Raw genomic sequence first — 23,144 nt, forward strand, 5'->3', positions numbered from 1 at the left:
AGATACTGTATGGATGCTGTAACCATTACATTGTTGACATTAATGTTGCTTCCTCCTATTTCCTATTTAGATGATTTCTATGTGTAAGTTAGGCTAAGCAAAGGGCGGGAGCCCCCAAACTCACTGAGCTTCATGTACTCTTGAAATAACAACATATAACAAATGTACTGTGAGACAATACATTACATTCCTAACTACATTAGACAATACATTACATTCCTCACTGACACACTTCAAGGGAAACCTTGTTGTGTGAATGGGTAACAGAATATACACCCCTGGGATCATGTGTCCCAGAACCATACAACCAGGGGGTGGGGTAACCTGTCCAGTTTGATAGCTGCAAGACCTGTTGGGGGAATTGAATGGTATTGAATTGCCACATTAACATGCCCTCTTTAGATCACTAAGTGCCCCTATCACCTTCCACAACTCCAGTCTTCAACAGCTTCCAGCAACTCTGCCTGGAATTGCTTCATTAGCTATGCTTGACAGAGGCTCAGTTACTTCATCAGTGGTGCGGGGAAGGCCAACACACTGTTGCTATGCTTCTAATTGCCCTTGGGCAGATAGGTAGTAGGCTATCTGTGAACCTCTGATGTGCAGGCCATCACAGCCATAATATGTGAATAAATAGACCTTCAGATCACAATATACAGTGAGAACTCACCATGTAGTCAGGAAACAGTTGAGTACAGCAAAAACATACAGAACACTGATACTTAGTCACCACAAAAGCCTATCTTGGAAGCTAGAAGACTTGTATAAGTTTAAGGCTTTCTATTGCTTACCAGTAGGTTACCTACAGGGGAGATGAAAAACAAGCACAGATGGGAAACATGCATGCAATGATACCATACTGGCCTATGTGTCAGCCTTACACTTTGGAATACTGGCCAAGTCTATTGGTGCCTCAGTGTGCCTTATTTAGGAGAGTCCTGAAGGTGAATACCAGCTCCATAAACAGCACAATAGCAGATTCAATGAGGATTATGCTACTTAACACCAGGGGTTGTGATCACAACATGCATGCACTCACAGCACTCCTCAGGATGGACAACATCAACATCTGTGCATTAATTGAAATCTGTCTTAAGGTTCCTGAGAGCACACCAGCACTACCAGACTACAACCCATACCACACATTTCAGCCACAGCACATGGACTAACAGACATGGAGGGGCTATATCCATATTCATCAGGAATACCTACACCTCCAGGTTAGTGGGGCAGCATGATACCTCTGTGATCATCCATGTGCAGCTAACATCAGCCACAACTGCAATGTGGAATGTGGCCTGCTACGGATCACCCTCCATGACCCAGGACCTCCAATCCACCAACCTGGAGACAGTGGAGAACACAACAGTCCAATCGCACACCCTGGCATTGGTCGATGTCAACTACCTTACCTTAACTGGGAAACGTACTCCGGTACTCACTTCCAGGACCAGCGCTTCCTGGAATGTATCACCTCATATGCCCTGTATCAGGTGATAACCTCCTTAACGTGGGGTGGAAACTACTATATGTGGTCATCACCAAAATGGGCAACAGGTGCACCACAGCGGAGATTAACTGGTCACTGGTTAGATCTGACCATGAGCTATTCACTGTCTCCACACCCTAGCATCTCCCCCACCCACGGATACCACAGTGTATACTTTTCCTACAGCTAAATTTACACTACTAGTGATAGGGGTTGGGGGTTTCACAGCCCCCATGCTAAGAGGAAACACTGCTCAAGATAAAGACAGAGTTACAAATGCAGTCTATAAGCACCTATATGGATGTATGGATCATGCAATCACTGGTAAACCAAGACTCACTCTTCCTAGACAAGGACACCAGTCTGGTCGACCTCTGCAATAAACAGGCTATACTACCAAAGTAGGACAGTGTTCCAGGCACACAGCAAATCCCATGAAGGGCAGACATCTGTGACCACTATTATTATGATACACAGGTCCCTCATGACATCATCCAAGGCTAACATCAGCAGGAGAATATGCAAGGATTCGAAAGATAACCACAAAGCTTTCTTTGGCTATGTCAAGGATCTGTGTGGTAACACACAGATTTGCTCTGTGCCGGTGAAATATAGCACAAAATATGCTGACCCTACTGATATTGCCAACATCCTCGCAGATACATTCAGTGCATACTTCACCCCCTAAAGAGCCCGCAACACTACCCAAAAGGTACAGTATCCCAACCATCAGAGACACACAGGTGGAAATTGCCCTCTCTAACAGTAGAACACAGCATCAATGGAGGCAGATGTTGACCCAGACTGCATCTTGCAAACTGTACAAGACAACCTGCCCCCCACCTAATTAAGCATTCCTACCTCAGCCTCTCCACAGGCTACATGCCCATACAATGGCATGTGGCAACGGTTATTCCACTCCATCAAGGTGAAATCACAACTGACCATGGTAACTACTACCCCATAAGCCTGACTAGCCTGGTCTACAATGGCATGGTTTCCATCCTCATGGCACTCATTAACAATGACATTGGTAACCTATGAACATGTGACCCAACCCAGGTCAGCTTGGTTGAGTGCAGTTCATGCCTACGGAACCTGTTTGATGTCTTACAGTCACCAAGACGTTAGATGATGGGGGAGGTAGTTCACACATACTACCTGGACCTCACCAAGGCTTTTGACACCATGCTCCACTCAGGTATTATTGATAAACACACCAGCCTGTACATTCACCCATACATCGCAGGTTGGGTTGCCAATGAGCTTACACACAGAACCCACATGGTATGACTAGTAGTCTCCAGGTCCAACTCTTGAACTGTCACGACTCCTGTCCCACAGGTTTCAGTTCTGGGAGCCCTACTGTTTGGCATATACGTCTCAGATGTACAGGCAAACACAGGTGGACTACGGAAGACCATGTTTGGCAATGACTGCAAACTGGGAGCTATGATTGATAGTCCAGCTGACACGGACATCCCTCAAGGGGCCTCACAGAGAACATCATAGGGTGCCAACGACAGAGCCTCCAGCCAAGTGCCACTAACTGCATGGTCATTCCATTGTGGAATTGGCACCCACATATTAACACATGAGTGTCAGCCACTTTAATACAGATGAGGTTATGGGGTATCTGGGGACTAACGTAGATAGTGATCTCCCCTTTGATAATCATATCTCCACAGTAGTTAGGACATCCTTCTATGTAGGCCATCTGATTACTTAAGGATTCCCATCTAGACATACTGGGGTTATAGTGCCCCTTTACTCATCACTCATCAGTCCCATCATAGGGTATAATAGCCCATGTGGTATGTACCTCAGAGGACACGTCCAACAGTTGGGAAGTCCACGAATGTACCTCACCAAGGGGAATACTGGCCTCCAACATATGGCTTATGCAGCTGGACTGAATAATCTCCTGTTTTACTCAGTGGCATCTCGTTTACCCAGAGATGATCTCCGCTGGCCAACACAGCCATGTCAACCTCAGGCTTGATGGATATGCTCCACCTATGGGAATCCATGTCATAGTGAGCCACACACTGTAGTGAGCTGACCTTGCCACAACAATAACCAGAGGATGCTGGAGGGACAGCTTCCTGTCACAGACATTCCCCATACTTTGGAACAACATCCCAAACTACATTATACAGAACCCCTCACTAACACTCTGCAAGATAAACCTGGAAGGTTGGATGGGGAACAGTAGATACACTCCAGGGATCCTGCCATTGGCTCTGCTCCACAGAGGGATGGTTAATGAATTAATGGGGTGGCAAAAACTGACACACTTTGGCTGGCCTTATGAATGGCCTCAGGCAGTTGGCCAAGTACCTACCTATGAATCTATACAGACAGTATCTGCATATGCTGATAGCTTAATTTACTGTTCAGGTGTTGACTTATCTTGTGCCAATGGCTGTTGTGTGTGCAATAGTTGAGTGCTGCCTATGTTGGATGCACACAGTAGACTGCCTATACATGACAATTTACAGGTAGTCTTGTGTGTGTGCCATCCATTTTTACTGTGTGTGCAGGTGGAGAAAGGTGCCAGTCCCTAGGTGCCTACACTGTCAGTGTGTGTGTGCTGTACGTTCCCTCTTTGCCAAGGCATGGGCATACTGGGCACACCTCCATCTGCCTGCTGGGGCTGGTTCAGGGAGTTCATGGTCTGAGTACCTCTGCGCCTGTGGGGCCCTTGGCAATGGTGGTGGGCTGTGAGGGTATTCACCATTCTGTCCCTGCTGCAGCTGTTTCCGCAGGACCATATTGTGTAGCATGGCATACACTATGAAGATGTGGGCACATGTGCCTGGAGAGTACTGCAAGGCTACTCCAGATATGTCCAAGCAATGGAACCATGATTTCAGCATCCCAAACACACGCTCTATGATGATTCTGGTTTGTGCATGTGCCTCATTATGGCATTCCTGCATGGGTGTGTGTGCATTTCTGATGGGAGTCATCATCCAAGGTTTCAGTGCATGGCCAGCATCCCCCACCAGGTGGCCATTTGGGATGTCCACCCTGGCAAATAACCGATACAGCTGTGAGGCATGCCAGATGTGGGAGTCGTGATAGCTTCCAGGGCTGCCAGCACACACATCCATGATAATGCCTTGGGCATTGCACATGACCTGGCAGTTGATGAAGGGGTATCCCTTGCAGTTTATGTAGCGCCTACCCTACTCACTGGGTAATGACTTGATGTGTATGTGCGTGCAGTCTATTGTACCCAGTACCTCCGGGTATTCTGCCACATGGTGGAAGAGACGCATATTGCTGACCAACTCCTCCTGCATTCAGGGGATGTATATGTGCTCATTTGCATGTGGTAACATGACATCCAGGAAATGGTGTAGTACCCTGGATGCTGATGCCTGTGAAATACACATGATATCCCCAGTTGGTCTTTGAAAGGTACCTTTAGCTAGTATTCTCAGGTTTACACATACCTTTGTATCCACTGAGATGGGTTCCCCTCTGTTATTTCTGGCTCTGAGGCATGGCCGGCACAGCTCCACAAGTTGCTGTAGGGTGTGCCTGTTCACCCTGTAATGCTCTACTATCTCCAAATCATATAGCCCCTGGGAGGTTACCCTCGGTCTGAACACTCTCCTCCTCCTCTGGTGCCTGTGGTGGTCATGTGCATTATCCTCCACACCACCTTCAGTCTCCAACACATGCTGGTGGATCAGAGCTATGGCAGCCCCTAACATGTGCATAATAAAAGTTCCCCATCTGTATACACCACTGGTGCAGAGTGTATGGGAATATACAAATGTATGTGAGGTGTTTTCACACTTTATAGAAGTATTGGGCTATGGATGCTGCTGATGTAAGTGGGTGTGTATGAGCTATTCCAGATGCAGCATGTCTTAATTATAGGCTTTGCAATGAGTACTGCATGTGTGGGGAATTTACTGTGGAGATCTACTTGCCTGTCTTGATTAATCTGTTGCCCTTTAATTCACTTTTAGACCTGGATCCCTTCCCATTATCAGGCATGCATCTACCTGCCATCTTTCTTGTTTTGTACTTCCCCTACCCAGTCATGGCGAAATGTGCCTTGTAGCTGATATACTGCATATCGCCTTTGTTCTGCTTTGACACTTTGCTATTTTCTTTGCAGTACAGCCCCTCCCCTCCCCTTCCCTGTTCTGCAGGTAGCTGCTTGCAGCCTTGTTAGCTGTTGTCAATGGCCCACTGTAGGCTCCTAGGTGTTAATTAGTCGTTTGTACTCCAATTTCACTGCTGCAGCATTTCCTTATTTCTTTCCTATATCCTTCCTGTTTCAGCTGCAGTGGGCACCTCGTATACCCATTTACCGGGTTTATGCACATTTTCATCTCCGTTCACATGCATACTCGGTTACCTTGTGTACTCTCAGCTAAGCATATCTATGGGCAATTTGACACACCCCTATCCTGCAGCTTTGCCTAGCTAGGGGCAGACCGGTTTAGCAATGCTCCAATGTGCTTACAGCAATGGTGACACACCCCTCTCTTGATGTCATCTTTATCTCAAGTGCTCACCTCGGTGTTATAATGCTATGCAGTGAGGTCTTACACCAGCAGGGAATCTGCGATTCACTATTACTCCTCTCATTTGCATGGCATTGCCTACTAATTCCTAGCTATTGTGCATAACACTGTCACTGCCCCTTAGCAACCCTTGCGCTATGAGTATGGTGTAGCATGCCTGCCATTGACTATTATGGGGAAATCGTGATATGTGTTTCATTGCGTTTTTATTCTATATTTTTATATATTCCTTGCGATCCCATTTGCGCACCGCTGTTCTGCGCTTCCATGTTGCGATAGTGCGACTATATATAGTAAATGTTCATTTTATGTTTTGTACATGTTTTTTATGCCAATGGCTATTTATTTAGCCATTGGCATATATTAACAATATAATACATGTGTTTGGTCAGCTGTCATGACTCCGATTTTATGTTTGCAAAAATGTAAACCGTTTTTTACGGTTTACATTTCTGCATGCTTACACTATGCCTGCACCACTTCTTGAATCGCTACATACCTTCATTTGCATGCTACACTGCTGCAAATGGGGTAATTAGCATACAAGGCTCAGGAGTTGTGCGGGTATAGCATACACAGGTAGTGCACGTGGGAACGGCTCGTACCTGAATTGCCTGTTGGCCATCTTTGGTGTTAAAATGCCAATGCTATGCCTGCACCTGGCACAAGCTTCATGAATCCCCAAGATATATAAACCCCCACAGCAATTAATAGTCAATTTTTACCCCTCTTCACACACCCTCATTGTTTTTTGCTGAAAAAGTATTAAGCACAATCAGTAAATAATACTTTCCTAACTCTTCATGTTTAATTAATCCCTTCAGATAACCTTCTTGTTGCAGTCAGTGTTGTCTGCTGGTCTTAATCTGTCTCACTCTCTCACACTTATGCTTACACACAGGAACACAAGTACACTTGCAAACACACACACACACACACACACACACACACACACACACACACACACACACACACACACACACACACACACACACACACACACACACACACACATATGCACACATGCACACACGCACACATGCACACACGCACACAAGCACAAGCACATATCAACAGAAATGCACACACATACTTTTCTTTTTTTTCCCCATGTATTTCTGAAACATGGAAAAGTACCAGTGTTCTGCATTTTATTTAGTTCAAATGGTAAAGCAACATCTAATTGGCTCTCTTATTGCACAGGCAGTATATGAAATATGCACTTAAACTAACGGCATAGAAACTGTTGTGCCAAATGTACTTGAGGGTGGGGTTACTGACCAAGAGGTACCTTGCACAATGATGTGTTATCCCATTGTATCTAGAGGAAGTAAGGATTTGTTACAGCTTTGTACAGTTGGTAAACAGAAATCCTCTTTTAAGTAGCCATTTAGATTTTCATTGTTTTAGCTTCACAGTGCTTAATATGCTGCTGGGAAGCAGTGGACCTGTTCATTCTCCAATCAGGGTTTAATGTACAGTTTCCCCATTCTCTTATTAACAGATCTTCTACAAATAAAACTATGCCATCTAGTATCATTCCTTAAACCCAAAGCCCTGTCATTGCAGAGAGGGTTAAGTATGCACCTCTCAAAGCATTTTCCAGATTTGATATTAAGATATTAGTCTATAATGTTTACATTTATTGAACATCCTCCTTGTGAATTGGTGCTCTTCCCATGTCAATAGTGCAATTGTTTTGTTTTCAAAAGTTCATTATGTATATATGTTGCATAACACAGGGACTAAAGCCTCTGATTTATTTATAAGTAATATTGAATGTATTTTTGGATAGGTACCCTGGAACCTCTTGTCTTAATTTTTTTTTAATGCATTTGTGTTGTTATTTTTGGCCAAGCACCAAGCAATTCTGGTTCTTCAGTGCTTGCTTTACTATCACATACACTCCACTGATGTACTTGTTCAATGTATCAGCAAAGTCTTTAAGATCTGTTAAAGTACAGTTATTGTCAGCTAGAAGAGATGCCATTTTTTTTTTGCATGAACATAGGTACTTATAATATTCTTTCTCACCATCGTTGTCATATGCTAAGTGCTGCATTCATTGTAATTTGAAGTCATTTAATCATTCTGTTTAGATCAATTTAATGTCTATGTGTGTAGAAAATTTCCTAAAAATTTGGACCCCTCTGTTTTTAAGTGTAAAGGGTTTAAGTTTTTGCTTCACCAGTGTGGGAGGGATCTTTTTCACTTATTTGTGGTATAACAAACATTACTTGCCTCAATGCGATTAAATAAATCCTGTTTCTTAGCTTATATCCACAGCTAGGTCCTGTAGACAATCAAATTTCTTCCCAGTCTACATTTTTAGACTGTTACAGAGAGATTTGTAATCATTGTTTTGGTAATTACATTTTTTAACTGATTTCTATTAAAACTGTACCAAGTCCATCTTGAAAATAATCACTTCATGGTCTGCATTGCCTGAAGTGGTAATAAACTGCACTAACTTTACCACGTTTTGACATTGATGCTAGTAACGTCTAATAAGTAAAAAACAAGTTATCTCCGTGGTATCCCCGAAGTCTCAAAACAACCCACTAAAGTGTAGTGGGTCTAAAAACAAAAAAGTGTAAGAAACTTCTCTGTGTGGAAGATTTTCAGTCCATATATTTCTAGTTAATCACATCAGACAATAGTAGTAGAAGTAAACTGTCAAGTCAAAAGTAATAATAAAAATATATAATTCTACAGTATTACTAAGTATTGATAATCCAAGCAAGGCAGGCAGTCTGTTTCCAGTCGAAAATCCTTTATTAAGTACACAGACAAGCGATCCAAGTAAAACAAAAATAGAGTAATGATTTCCTCACAAGCTTTCTAAATATATATATACTTTTTATCAGGCATGGGAGTGGTTTACTGTGCTGTAAAACAAAGTGTTATTGGTACACATGTTAAATTCATCCTTCCCCATCAGTGTGACCAGCCTCGAATGTCACACTGATGGGAAGGGATGAATTTAACATGTGTACCAATAACACTTTGTTTTACAGCACAGTAAACCACTCCCATGCCTGATAAAAAGTATATATATATTTAGAAAGCTTGTGAGGAAATTATTACTCTATTTTTGTTTTACTTGGATCGCTTGTCTGTGTACTTAATAAAGGATTTTTGACTGGAAACAGACTGTCTGCCTTGCTTGGATTACTTTCGAATACTTAGTAATACTGTAGAATTATATATTTTCTATTATTACTTTTTGACTTGACGAGTTTACGTTCGCTACTTCTACTACTATTGTCTGATCTGATTAATATAAAGTGATTAACTAGAAATATATGGACTGAAAATCTTCCACACAGAGAAGTTTCTTACACTGTAATGTCTAATAAGTCTTACTGCCACATATGCTCCATTGCAAATTGCTTAATACCATTTGTTCTTAAACCCCTTTACCCCAAAACTGTAAAAACCACAGCAAATTGGTATGTCACAAACTTATTTATTGCCAGACTGCAAATAATATAAGAAATCAAATACTGATCTCAAGTTAAATTCAATAATATCAAATATGAATAACATAACATTCACATAGGGTTACCACCTGTCCCACTTTGCGAGGGGCAGTCCCTCTTTGGGTAGTTGTGTCCTGACCAAAAATATTAAAAATGGCAAATGTCCTGAGATTGTAGGACATAATTATGTCCCATATTTTATGTAATAGTTGCATAAAATAGTTATTTCTGTATGTAAAATACCTAAATGTTGCAAGAAACAGAATAAGCAGCTAAACTGCTACAAGAATAAGCTTTCATTTAGGCAAAAAAGTAAAGTTTTATCCTTTGTACTGACCATGGGTATGTGTCGGCCTGTAAAATCTGATGTGTGTCCCGAAAATGTCCCACTTTGGCCATTTGAAAAGGTGGCAACCCTACATTCACATGATGGAAACTGGCAGCATTCAACAGGCTGAACAGCCATGAGAATTACATCACATTCCACAACATCTCATACCACAAAATACAAAAGGAATTCTAAGGACCATGCCCATTACTGCTCACTCCTAACAGAAATCTTGTTAGTTAACTTTTGAAAAAGTCGGAAACTATTTTTATGACAATAAAACTTTCTCAACATTGCCACTTCTAACAATTCTTAAAACAGGGAGGGTGGGAAGGTGTATACAAACATCTACATCAAAGAGACTGATAGCCTACCTTTAAATATTAAAGCCCCATCTCCTAACAAAAATCAAACCATTTACCTGACTTCCTTTCCTCCCTACTTCCAAGCATCCAAATAACCCAAACCTTGACACATTGCTATTCTTTCAGCATAAACCAGGAAGGCCTTCATAGGTTCAAACGTTCATAGGTGTGTACTAGGCTAATGGCCCTGGAGCCTTTACAAGCCTAGCCCATAGAAGTGCCCTGACATTGTGTTGCCCAACATTAGTTCCCAGTGCCTCTATCAAGTAGAGCCACTGGAGTGATCCCCGTGGTGAACATTCTATTTCCCATCCACTCATCAAGATTTCTCTTGAAGTGGGCCAGTGAGGTGCTCTGCTTGACGTGTATGGGAAGTCGATTCCAGAGCATGGGCAGTCTCTCAGTTCTGAACCTGTCTCTCCAGCATGTTCTGTTGATTGTGGTAATGAGGTTGAGATCTCTGGAGCATGTGGTGTGGAAAAATTGGGATTTCTTTAGATGTAGCATTTCTAACAGAGCTGGGTCAGACATGGCTTTGTAAGTCAAGCAGAGATTGCCTCATAGTAGACAACATGAGACAGAGAATAGCTGTGAATCTGTCCATGTAGGACATGTATTTAAGGCCAAAGATCCTCTTTGTGAGGTACATTTGTGGCCTCTCCAGCTGTTGCAGGTGTCTAGTGAGCACGTACAAAATGGGGCATTATACTCTATGATTGGTCTAATGAGGGAAGAGTAGAGAGAAATGATGACCTCTTTCTTCCTGGATGCAAAACCCTTGGTAATGAGATATGCCACATAGAAGGACCTTCTGACCACAGTGGCAATATGGTGGTCAAAGGAGAGGTTGCTGTCAACCTGTACCCCCAGATCTCGTATAACACCTTCAGTGTTTAGTGGGCTCCCATCGATGTGGTAATTAGTGGGAAATGAATTTTTATCGAAGGGGATGATGACGCATTTTTGGCATTAAGCTTAAGGCCATGATTTCGACACCAGTCATTCGTCTCAGTGAGATGTTTCTGTAGGATGGCTGTATCACTTGGGGAGTTAATAATGGCTCACAGCTTGCAGCCGTCTGCGAACTTGGTCAGCCAGAGTCCCTCCATATTGGCCTGGACTTCTGAGAAGTAGATGCCAAACAGAACAGGACCCAGGACTGATCCCTGTGAGACTCCACTCATGACTGGTAGGTAGTCTGACTTGGAGTCCACTACTAACACACTGTGGGTTCTATCTGTGAGCCAATTTGCAACCCACCTAAGGATACAGGGGTTGAGGCCTAGTTTGGTGAGTTTATCAATAATTCCTAAGTGAGGAATGGAATCAAAGGCCTTGGCCAGATTGAGGTAGGCTGTATGAACTGCCTTACCTTCATCCACAGCTCTGGTGACTGACTCAAAGAAGTCAACCAGGTTGAGCAGGCATGATCTACCTTTCACAAAACCAAATTGAGTGGGATCTAGAGTTTGGAGATTCCCTATATCCTTGTTAATTGGGTCCATGATGATGTGCTCCATAGCCTTAATATCAGACTAATCAGGCTAATGGGTCAATAATTTCCAGGGTCTGTAGTCGCTCCTCATTTATGGAGAGGGATAAGTGTAGCAGTACACCATTCAGTAGGGACAAAACATGAGTTGAGGCTGTGAGTGAACAAGGCACACAGTTGTGATGCCAGTTCACTTTGCAATTCATGTAGACCACAGCCAGGGATATTGTCGGGTCCCATGGAAGCTGTATTTTTGGCCTTGGACAATGCAGCTTTAACCTGTGCTGCAGTAATGCTGGGTGCCTGGCATTCTTCTGGTATTGAGCTTGGTCCTTTAGGGGGTGGAGAGAGGGGTAAAGTTGGCACTGAATCTGTTGGCCAGTATGTTGGCAATATCTATTGGCTCAGTATAGGAGGTACCATTGTACAGTAGCTCAGAGCAAATCTGGGTATTGTTGTGGAGATTCTTGATATAACTATAGAAGTCTTTGCAGTTGTTTTTAGTGTCTGCTACAATTCTGCCTTCATAGCTGGCTTTGGAGGTTTTGATGAGGGATCTCAACGTTTTCTTGAGGCTGAGTAGGGAATTTTTCCATTCTTGGGACTTCACCTTTTTCTGCAACAGTTTCTTCCTTCTGTTGTATTAATGACAGGGGACCACCAGATTTGTTTCCTTTTTAGAGGAGAGCATCATGGTTGGGTATGGCTCGTTCCATGCATTTATGTACATGCTCGTACAGTGCATTGGTGTATGATTCAGCAGTCATGCATCTATTTTCCATTGGCATAGGTGCCGTGAAGTTAGCCATCTCTGATTTTAGGAGTCCAAAGTCAGCTTTGGAAAAGTTTTTCATGGTGGATACCTTTGGGGGGCTGTAGGTGAGATGTGGATTTCCATGGTCATTAGTTTGTGGTCAGATCTAACCAGGGAGGAATTGGCTATTTGTATAGAGCAACAATTGCCCATGTTAGTAAAAATCAGTTCAAGGATGTTGCTTCCTCTAGTGGGAGAAAGAATGAGCTGGTCCAGGGCATTGGAACTGATGAATTCCAGGAAGCATTGTGCCAGTGCATTGGTGCATGAGTAGTTTTCCCACTTGATGGAGGGGTAGTTGAAGTCACCTAGTATGAGAGTGTTGGCTTCAATCTTAATAGTTTCCAGGGTGCTTAGGAATGTGGTATGAGAGTCTTGGGACATGATTGCGGACCTGTAGCAGGCTATGACTTCAATCGCTGTCTTACCTAATGTTAGTTGTACCTGGAATATCTCAGATGCGTTATGCTGGGCTACTAGTCTGAAGGTGTGCGTATCCTTTATGAATATGGAGACACCACCACCTTTAGAGCTTTGGTCCATATTCTGGGGCTGAAAGATGTGGAATGAGTTACAGCCTGGTAGCGCAGGGGTGCTTTCTGCTGCTTTAAACCAGGTCTTCATTACAGCACAAATCTCAATGTTCTCCATTTTGAGAAGTGCTTTGAGTGAGTGTATCTTGAGATTTAGACTTCTAGCATTGAGCTGCATGAACCTCAAACTGCATTTATTTATAGCTGTTACAGTGGTAATTTGGTCTTTGGAACACTGCCTAAAAAGGCACTATAGGGGTGGCAAGATCCTTAGCCATTACTCGAAAACCCAGGGGTGACAGATGCAGGCCATCTCTGGCCAAGCATCTAGGTCTGTCAATCATGTCATCCCAAGCAGACAGATACTGGATCCCCTTAGAATGACACCTGAAACTTAGCCAATTGTTGAAGTCAATAATTTTCTTTTTGTACTGCGGTATCATTCTGGGTGATGGTAAGATGCGGCTCAGGGCTAGGGTCATACCTGCTTGGGCCACGTAATCTGAGAGCTCCACCATGTCTCTTTTCATGTAGTCCAGGGAGGTGTGTCTCAGGTCATTCACATCCACATGGACAATGACAGAGTCATACTTGTACTTGTTGTGAAGTGACCTGAGTGCGTGTGTTATGTGCTGGATTCTGGCACCTGATAGACAGCTGACTGTTACGTTCTCCTTATTCAACCTAGTAAGTGGGACATCAGTATGCCTCACTATTGAGTCACCTATGATTATTGTATTGGGAAAGCTGTTTTGCCTTAGGGGCTTAGGTTGAGGGGCACACTGTATAGGTGAGCTATGTGTCTTGTGGTTTGTGCTGTGTGTGGTGGTCAAGTGCGTTTCTGCCTTGGAGATCTCTGCTGTTTGGGTAGATTTCTATTGAGACCCTCTGCAAAGGTGGCTTTGGGGTTTGTGTTTTTATGTGAAAGCTGTGATGGTGGGTATTCTGGAGGGCTATCTGTTCCATGTGGTGTTGTGCGGGTGCTGACCTTCTCTTCTTGACTAGCTATTCTGGTCTTGGCTGAAGAGTGCATGGCTTCCAATTTGAAGATATAAGCACATCTCTCACAAGTCTAAGTGTTGGGAGGTAAGAGGAGAGGGTTATCTGTGTACATGAGGCAATTACTATACTGCCTCAAAATGCCCAAGTTCACCAGGTTAATAGGAGAAAGCACAGGAAACCAACCTTTAGACATGGCAGGAGGGATGGTCATCATTACTAAGTACTGGAACAGTTTTCTTATAGGACATCTAGTGCTGGTAACACATATGTGTGCTACAATAATTGCTACACAAAGCTTGATGAAGTGCTAGGTAAATAAGCTAATTAAAGTGCAAGAGAGAAGAGATTTAACAATATCCTAAGAGAAAATTTGAAGAGCAGACTTTCTGGCACTGGTAATATACTTTAAATGCAGTGCAAACTAGCACACTTCAGTGTGTAGCAATATTAAAGCAAATACAGTTAAAATAAATGCAGTTAAATGAAAAAAATGACTTAAATCAGGTGCAGAAAGCAGTATAATCAGACAAAAAATAAAAATGGAGGTACTTAAAGTCTCTCTTTCTCCTTCCTGTTGCTCTTGTAGTCTGCAGGACGCAAAAACAGGATCTGTGGAGCTTAAACAAGTGCAAACCCATGCAAACACAGGCTTTTGAACCAGAAAGTTCAAAAGGATAGAAAAACTGCCCAAACAGCCAATAAACTGCATTTCAGAGCCAGAAACCACTCCTCTTGTGGTAGATAATCTACCTGGTGCTTACCACTCCCACTGATAAGCTGGACAGCTTCCTACTAACACAGAACTGTCTGGGGAACTCAGAAACTTAAGAAACAGTCCTGGATAAACCAAATCTGTATCTGGACTACTCTAGTAACAGGAAAGGTGGAAAACAAGCTTAGAACTTTTTTTTGTTTTTGCAGAAAAAAAAACAGTTAACTTGTAGCTGGAATACATCAAAAAGTGTTTAAAACCATGCAGCTGAATCTCTGGATGCTGCAGACCTGTATTTAGTCTAGGCTACTCAATTTTAAGGTTAAGAACTCAGTAAGAAAAACTCACATTGAAGCAAAGATTAATCAATTATAGTCAAAAGAATAGCACTTGCAGTATAAAAAATACAGTTAAACAGCAACGAAATGCAGTAAAATGCAGTTAAACAGTAATGAATTGCAGTAGATAGCAATGAAATATAGTTAATCAGTAGATTGCTTTGAAGCAATAGCTCACAAATCACAACAGTAACAGAGAGTATTAATAAAGCGGCATTTGAGGAGAATACTGTCATCAATTTAGTGAGGCTACCAACAAGCAGTAATAAATATAGAAAACAGCAAAATGAAGTAGAAAGAGGCAGCAGGTATTGAGCTAATTCAAGGTTAAGAAGCTAAAGTGAAGCGACAGAAGATAGTGAGACAGCAGATAATGAGATAATTCAAGGTTCAGACGCTAAAGAGGTGGACCTTTATTAAGTTCTCTCTATAAACAGTAGAATGAGCTGATGTAATATGACTGGGGGAGTGTCCAGTATCAGCTTTATTCCAGAGATGGGCAACTCAAAGCCACCAAAATCTAAGACCACCAGAACAACTGGGCGGGTTGGTGGTAAAAAACAGTTCTACAGATTACAGAGATATGCAGTAAAGGATTCACTTTAGAATCTTGAAATACTGAAATATCGAAATTCAGTATTTTGAGCCCATAAAGTGGAATCCTGAGAACAGAGAAAGCTCAGAAGCCCGAAATTCAAAACCTCAAATACTGGCGGTTTTGAATATTGTGCTTCTGAGGCTTTGCTGTGGTTATGGATTCAGGTAAGTGTGTGTGTTAAGGAATTTGGGTAGGGGCTGTGGTGTGTGTCAGTGTGTTTTGTTGCTGTGATGTGTGTGTGCGGGGAGAATGTAGCTTGTGTGGTGGTGTTTTGTGTGTGCTTGTGTGTAGTGCAACCTCAGAGTGAGAATGTTTAAGTAGGGGGTGTGGGCGGTGCAGCCCCCACATGGGGGGGTGCAGTGGGGCTTGTTCCCCTGCTTTTATGTAGTAGAGAGCTTGTGTTTGTGTGTGGGGAGGATGGTATGTGTGTGTATGCAGCAGAAGCGCAAAATTCAAAATCTCCGGTGTGCGAGATTTTGAATTTCGCGGTTCTGAGTTTTCCTTGGTTTCAAAAATTCAACTTTATAGTTTCGAAATACTGAATTTCGATATTTCAGTATTTCAAGGATATAAAGTAAATCCATAGTAAAACAGAAGTGCAGAAGACAATTGAAAATAAACACATCTTTTTCCAATATCACAGCAGGCCAGAAGGCAGGTCTGTCTGCAGTCTTGAACAGCTTGAGCAAACACGTATTTCTGGTTTAAAACACTGGCTATTAAAGGCAGAGAAACAGAAACCAGTCCAGTTATCCAATCAAAAATAACAGTTTTGCAGGAATACTTTTAGCTAGATTAAACCAGATGGATTTAATTCCTGACACAAAGAAAATAGCTAAGCCTCTCTAGCCAAACAATTTCACTACAAGCTGGAAGGGTCACAAACAGTTACAGATATCCAGCTCTATCAGACAATGAAAAGGAGACTAAAAACAGTTGCACTGATTGCAAAATTAGTTGTACTGATTACAGAGATATGTAGTAATACAGAAATGCAGAAGACAATTGAAAATAAATACTTATCTTTTTCCAATATCACAGCAGGGCAGAAGTCTAGTCTCTCTGCAGCTTTGAACAGCTTGAGCAAACTGGCTATTAAAGGCAGAGAAAGAGATACCAGCCCAGTTTTGCAATCAAAAATAACAGTTTACTTCCTGCCACAAAGAAAACAGCTAGGCCTCTCTAGACAAATGATTTCACTACAAGCTGGAAGGGAAACAAACAGTAACAGATATTCGTCTCTATCAGACAACAAAAAGGAGACTAAAACAGTTGTAGTTGTACAGATTACAGAGATATGCATTAAAACAGAAGCGCAGAAGACAATTGAAAATAAGCAGTTATCTTTTTCCAATATCACAGCAGAGCAGAAGGCCAGTCTCATTGCAGCTTTAAACAGCTTGAGCAAACAAGTATTTCTGGTTTAAAACACCGGCTATTAAAGGCAGAGAAACAGAAACCAGCCCAGTTATCCAATCATGAACAAAAACATCTGTCTGATAAACATTTATTAATAACAGAAAATCTAAAAATTCTTCTTCAAAATAGTTATAACAACTGTTAATTGTTTGGATAAACAATATCACTAATGAGAATGGTTTACTAAAATGGCTTTTTATAATGGTGCTCTTTACCACTGTGCTGATGCCTTTCTATTTGTCTCTCCATGCAGAAAAGCATTAAACTTGTGCTGATGCTCATATTATATATAGTTACATTTAAGAAAATAAGATTTTATGACTGTAGGGGAGTTAACCGTGGGAGGTATTCTTTCTTGTTGAAGTTTCAAGTTAATTCTATTTATCACAATCAGAAAATGCTGTATGGCTGTAGTTAGCAAGTCTGAATATGAAGCTTATTAAGTTTAATACATTTCTTTAAGTAGTTTCTCTGCCCTTTGTTCTAATGATACTGTGTGATACATGGTTTGCTGGGTGCTTTTTATTTCCTCACAAAGTTTTATTCTGTTGAATTTGGTTCAGCTTAATAGGTATATGATTAACACCAACTGCTTTGGGCATTACTGTGGTGTGCAGTATCCTCAAGATAGGAGAACAGAAATCATAGACTGCACATTGTGGCAGGGTTAGCAAATGAAAAGTATAAAATCGGGCTCTAAGCAATGTGGTCATGTTGACTAATGTCACCAAAATGGGCATGAGTAGTTACTGGTGATAAGTGGGTTGAAGACTTGGCCTACTCCAACCTATGCCAAAGACCCATGCTAATGGTGGGAGGGGGTGTATGTGCCCTTACTGGCCAGTGTGTGCCTGCCACAAAGCCCAACAGCCCAAGGTCAATAAGCTACTGGCCGGCCGATGTCCAGTTGCCCAGGCTGTAATACCTGGGATAGGTCTGTTGAGCAAAACCTGAATGTAAAACCAGTCACCCTGCCAAACATGAACTAAGAATGATCACACTCAATGTATATTCACTGACAGGATGCAGCTTGGAAGTGGACGAAATGATGGTATGGAGGAGGCCGGACATCCTATGCATCCAAGAGACAAGATGGAAGTGCAGAGCAGCAAAGCCACATGGCTTGAGATCCATAGTCTATTACTCAGGAGGAGGACAGGCTAGAAATGGCGTCGGAACTGTGCCAAGAGACAGGCTTCAGAAGGCAGTGAGGGATGTCAAAAGAATTAGTGGCAGACTCATGGCAATCAGACTCCAGTGTAATGATGGGGCAGTATTCATAATCTCAGCCTGTGCTCCACAGCAGGCTTGTGATGGTGAAGAAATGAATGAACTCATGCAGCAGTTACAGGACCTACTAGATAAAGCAGGACAACATGAATTAGTGTTAATAATGGGTGACTTGAATGCACATATTGGAACAGACAAAATAGGATATGAGGACTGCCTGGCTCCATGTGGGTGGGGCAACAGGAATAAAGAAAGAGAGGCCATTCTAGACTTCTGCTGGCAAATGGCTTAATAGTAGCCAACACATGGTTCAGAAAAAGAGACCGTCACAAGATGACATACAAGAGTGGCCAACATGCAACTCAGGTAGACTTCCTCCTATTAAGATAAGGACACTGTGGTAGAATCAGTGATTGCAAAATCATTCTCAGTGATACAGTCAGCCCACGACATAAACCATTGGTTGCCACAGTTATGTGTAAGCAGTGGTCAGAGATGGCTCTAAGGTCAACAGAGACCAGGCTGAAAACCTGAAAGCTGACTGGAGGGAAAGTATAACAGTTCAAGGAGTTACTCTGGACTCTAGAATACCAAGAAGAGAAGGAAATAGGTAGAGGTGATGAATGACAGTGCCTCAAAACAGCATGTGTGAGGACTACAAAACAGATATGTGGCTGAGGTACATAAGAAAAGCTGGTTGAGGAATGCAGAAGTCCAAGAAATCATCAAAAGAAAGAAGGACTGCAGGAAAAATGGGAGATAGAAAAGATGGGCCAGGCCAGGAAGGAGTACTGGTTGGCTAACAAAGAAACTAAGAGAGGAGTTGCAATAGTAAATAATAGGGCATCAGAGGCACTCTACCAACTTCTGGAAAGTGACTCAGTAGGTGGCACAAAGAAACTATATAAGGTTGCAAGGCAAAGACAAAAAGATCAAGATGATAGTTAGACACCCTTCTTAAGGGATGCCAGCAACAACCTGCTTACCAGCATCACGGGGCATCAAAGACAGATTGAAAGATTACTTCCAACAGCTCCTAAATGAAGAAAATCCCACAAAAGTGGTACTGCCCAAGACACGGGCTACAATGAGAGAAGAGAAGCTAACCATAGAAGTAAGAACAGCACTAAGGAAAATAAATTCAGGAAAAGCAGCAGGCTTAGATGAGGTCACAGTAGATATGATAAAGATGCTGGGTGAGATAGGGGATGAATGGTTCCTAAGGATACTCATAACAATATGGAGAGGAAGGCGTACCCCAGATTACTAGAGAATAAGCATACTCATGCCAGTGTACAAGAAAAAGGAGGACATCCACAACTGTGGGCCATACAGAGGTATCAAACTCCTGTCACATTGGGTGAAAGCTCTGGAGTTGGTGATTGATATATGTATACACAGAGTAGTAGGAAGATGAGCAGTTCAGATTCAGATCAGGATGCAGCACAACTAACCTGATGTTTGCAGTGAGACAGATAGCTGAGAAGAAGTTAGAAATGAGGAAAGAGTCCAACTGGGCATTCCTAGACTTGGAGAAAATATATGGCAGGATCCCAAAAAATCTGATTTGGGCAGTACTGCAGTGATTCTAAGTCCCAGAAACATTGGTAGAAATAGTGCAGACTATGTACAAGGACCCAATGACTCAAGTATGAACAGTGTTCAGCCTCACATAAGAGTTCCTATTGGGAGTAGGTGTACATCAGGGTTCAACTCTGAGCCCACGGCAGTTCATACTGGTGATGGACTACATTAACAAACAGGTCAGAGAGGATAGATCAGGTTGCTGCATGCAGATGATGTGGCATTACAGGCAGATTCAGAGTAAGAATTCAGCAAAGGATAGTGGAATAGGATGCAAAACTGAAGGTACATGGGATGACACTAAGTACAGATAAGACAGTGGTATTGGCAGCAAATTGGGGAAGTCAGAAGAAGCTGAAAATTGGGATAGAAGGTTAGACAGTAGAACAGGTTAACAGCTTTAGGTATCTGGGAGGGGTGGTTGAGCAGAGAGGAAGTCTGAATGAGGATGTGAAAGCTAGAATCAGAGGAGCAGCAGACAATTGGCATAGAGTGTCAGGTATAGTGTATGACAGAAGAATGCCAAAAAAATTGAAACGCAAGGTGTAAAAATCAGTGGTGCAACCAGTACTACTGTGTGGTACAGAAACCTGGGCAGTAAAACGCGGACCAGATGGTGAAGCTGGCGGTGATGTAAATGAAGTGCCTGGGATGCACACTGTGGGACAGCTGAAGGAATGAGGATATAGGAGCAGAAGTAAAAGTAGCTTAAATTGCAGAAAAGGTGAAAAGGAGCAGATTATACTGGTTTGGACACATGTGCAGAAAAGCAGAAGACAATATAGTGAAGAAGATTTGGGATAGACAGGAAGGAGACCAGAGGAAATGAGGACATCTAGTAAAGAGGTGGATGGATTGTGAGAGAGAAGACCTACTACAGTCAGGCATGAGTGTCAAAGAAGTCAGGAGTGCAGCATTGAATTGAGAGAGATGGCGACAGTTAATACGACACCCTGGCCCATGTTAAAAAACGCAAAAAAGAGGGCTGATGATGATGATGACTGGAAATGTGTGATGTGCATGTGGTTTTGCAATTATCTTTCAAAGAAGTTTTTACTCATAATGTAATAAGATTCTTTTCATTATACTTTCTGATCTCATCTTTTGATATGGCATGCAATCGTTTATAATGATGTTTGCTATTTTGGGTTTGCGAAATGTTATAATTAGTAGATATAGCTTTAAGAAACTATATCAAGTTGCAAGGCAAAGACGGAAAGATAAAGAAGATAGTCAGACACCCTTCATAACGGATGCCAGCAGCATCCTGATCACCAGTCGGCAGGACATCAAAGGCAGATGGAAGGAGTATTTCCAGCAGCTTCTGAATGAAGAAAACTTAACAGAAGCTGTACTGCCTCAGAACACCCTATGATGAGAGATGAAGAGGAGCCCACCCTAGAAGAAGTAAGAACAGCACTAAGGAAAATGAAGTCAGGGAAAGCAGCAGGCTCAGATGAGGTTACAGCAGATATGATAAATATGCTGGGTAAGATAGGGGAGAAATGGCTACTGAGGGTACTAATAGCAGTGTGGAGAGAATGGCGTATCCCAGATGACTGGAGTATAAGCATACTCATGCCAGTGTACAAGAACAAAGGGGACATCCACAACTGTGGCAGTACAGAAGCATCAAATTCCTATCACCTTGCATACAAGTTCTGGAGAGGGGGATTGATAAATGGATATGCATAGTAGTCGAAAGCAAGATGGGAGATGAGCAGTTCAGATTCAGGTCAGGATGCAGCACAACTGACCCAATGTTTGAAGTGAGACAGATACTTGAGAAGAAGCTAGAGATGAGGAGAGAGTCCAACTGAGCATTCCTAAACTTGGAGAAAACATATGACAAGGTCCCAAGAAAGCTGATCTGGGCAGTACTGTGGTGGTTTGAAGTCCCAGAAACATTGGTAGAATTAGTTCAGGCTATGTACATGCACCCAATGACTCAAGTATGACCAGTGTTTGGCCTCACAGAGGGGTTCATAATGGGAGTGGGTGTACACCAGGGTTCAACTCTGAGCCCACTGCTGTTCATACTGGTGATGGACTACATTAGCAGGTTTGAGGTGACAGATAAACAAAGTTGCTGTATGCAGATGATGTGGCATTACAGGCAGACTCTGAGTTAGTACTTCAGCAATGGATTGGAGAATGGGATGCAAAACTCAAGGCACATGGGATGAATCTAAGCACAGATAAGATAGTGGTAATGTCAGCAAACTGGGAAATCAGAAGAAGCTGAGAACAGAGATAGAAGGGAAGATAGTGGAACAGGTAAACACCTTCAAGTATCTGGAAGGTGTGGTTGAGGAGAAGGGAAGTCTGAATAAAGAGGTCAAAGCTAGAATCAGAGGGGCTGCAGCTAACTGGCATAGAGTGTCAGGTGTAGTGTATGACAGAAGAATGCCAAAGAAGCTGAAAAGTAAGGTGTACAAGACAGTGGTGTGACCAGTACTACTGTATCATACAGAAACCTGGGCAGTAAAGTCAGAGCAAATGAGGAAGCTAGAGGTGATGGAAATTAAGTGCCTGAGAAGTGGTAGGATGCACACTGTGGGACAGACAAAGAAATGAGGGCATAAGAGCAGAAGCCAAAGTAGCTCCAATTGCAGAAAAGATCAAAGAGAACAGATTACGGTGGTCTCAGCACAAGTGTAGAAAAGCAGAAGACAACCTGGTGAGGACGATTTGGGACAGACAAGAAGAAAGTAAAAGGAAGCGAGGACATCTAGCACAGAGGTGGATGGATTGTGTGAAAGAAGATCTATGACAGTCAGGCATGAGTGTTGAAGAAGGCAGGAGTGTGACACTGAATCAAGAGACTTAGCAACAGTTAGCATGATACCCCGACCCCATATAGAAAAACAATGGAAAAAAGGGGATGATGATGATGATATCTTTACAGAAATAAAAGATATTTTACTATGGTAAAATGAAAGCTACAGAAACATTGCAGATATTTAAAAGGTGCACTTTCTGTACAAGGGCTTCACATTTTCACTCTCCAACCCCACCCCACACTATCTTCATGTACTACCTCCAGGGTCACACAATCTTAGAGAAAAGAGGAAAGAATTAAAACAAAAAAGTACATTTTCCATTTTTTATTCAGAGAAATCTGACTTAAGAAATATCATTCACCATAGTAGGTAATAATTGCAAATCTGATTACATACTATCTATTAACTTACATGTCTAAACTTGA

Source organism: Protopterus annectens, chromosome 5.part0 (genome assembly GCF_019279795.1).
Source record: "Protopterus annectens isolate FY-2018-M chromosome 5.part0, PAN1.0, whole genome shotgun sequence".
In the NCBI taxonomy this organism is placed as follows: Eukaryota; Metazoa; Chordata; order Ceratodontiformes; family Protopteridae; genus Protopterus; species Protopterus annectens.